Source organism: Perkinsus marinus (assembly GCF_000006405.1).
Source record: "Perkinsus marinus ATCC 50983 genomic scaffold scf_1104296937080, whole genome shotgun sequence".
NCBI lineage: Eukaryota > Perkinsozoa > Perkinsida > Perkinsidae > Perkinsus > Perkinsus marinus.
In genome coordinates, this window is record NW_003213919.1 from 1 (window position 1) to 1,161 (window position 1,161).

At 48.4% G+C, this 1,161-nt stretch overlaps 2 non-coding genes across 2 annotated transcripts; both read left to right on the forward strand.

The window, feature by feature from the left end:
- The first annotated feature begins 112 nt into the window (after positions 1 to 112).
- Positions 113 to 184, forward strand: Pmar_PMAR015771. The gene has a single exon. It is a non-coding gene; the product is annotated as a tRNA-Gly (tRNA).
- An 87-nt stretch (positions 185 to 271) lies between these two features.
- On the forward strand, positions 272 to 344 carry Pmar_PMAR015772. The gene has a single exon. It is a non-coding gene; the product is annotated as a tRNA-Met (tRNA).
- Positions 345 to 1,161: the final 817 nt, after the last annotated feature.

A 1,161-nucleotide genomic window follows, 5' to 3' on the forward strand; every position in this document is an offset into this window, starting at 1 on the left:
GGCCTAATCAGACTCTTGGCCGCGGGATGGTTGACGACGGTACGTCCGAGAAGGGATTCAGATGTCCCTCTACAAGTATCACAAGAATACTCAATCACTACATAAGTGATATGCACCGCTAGTCTAATGGTTAGGATATCTGCCTTCCAAGCAGATGGTCCGGGTTCGATTCCCGGGCGGTGCAGTTCGTATTAACGAGAGTGGGGACTCTAGGCTATCGTGGAACAGTTATGCTCAGCACGTCAGGGCGATACAGGAGGTTGTACGCATGAGCAGCTCGGCGCAGTGGATAGCGTGTTGGGCTCATAACCCAAAGGTCCCTTGATCGAAACAAGGAGCTGCTATTCATCACAATACACTCGAGATGGTTATCAAACTGAGAGGTGCAGCTTACCGACTGCATAGATCAGTCTTACCGATAAATTTCCACTAAACAGAGTTGGTGTTTTCGTACCATTCCATGCGATTGGCCCAACCGTGCCAGTTCAGGGGAAAAACAACGTCAATAAAGCGTTGTCCGTGCATAGAAAAGAGCTATTCACCTAGAGCAGAACTCCTTGCAGGAATACACTCGAGATGGTTATCAAACTGAGAGGTGCAGCTTACCGACTGCATAGATCAGTCTTACCGATAAATTTCCACTAAACAGAGTTGGTGTTTTCGTACCATTCCATGCGATTGGCCCAACCGTGCCAGTTCAGGGGAAAAACAACGTCAATAAAGCGTTGTCCGTGCATAGAAAAGAGCTATTCACCTAGAGCAGAACTCCTTGCAGGAATGATGAATGACCGCTCGGTACCTCAGAACGCGTTGCGAAGATGAACCAACAGCCCAAATTCACGAGCCGCCGCATGCGGATTCAAAATGTGCTTGCAATCAGGAACTTCGATGTCACGAAAAAGTTGTGCAGCTTGTGCCGAGCTAGCTGTAGTATGCGATGGGAACCTTACCAGTTAGAGTTATCAATCGAGATAGAATGCGGCCTACCATGCGAGAGATATAGTAGCAGTTCGCGATCTCAGGTACGCGTTTAAGGCCCAATCAGACTCTTGGCCGCGGGATGGTTGACGACGGTACGTCCGAGAAGGGATTCAGATGTCCCTTTACAAGTATCACAGGAATACTCAGTCACTACATAAGTGATATGCACCGCTAGTCTAA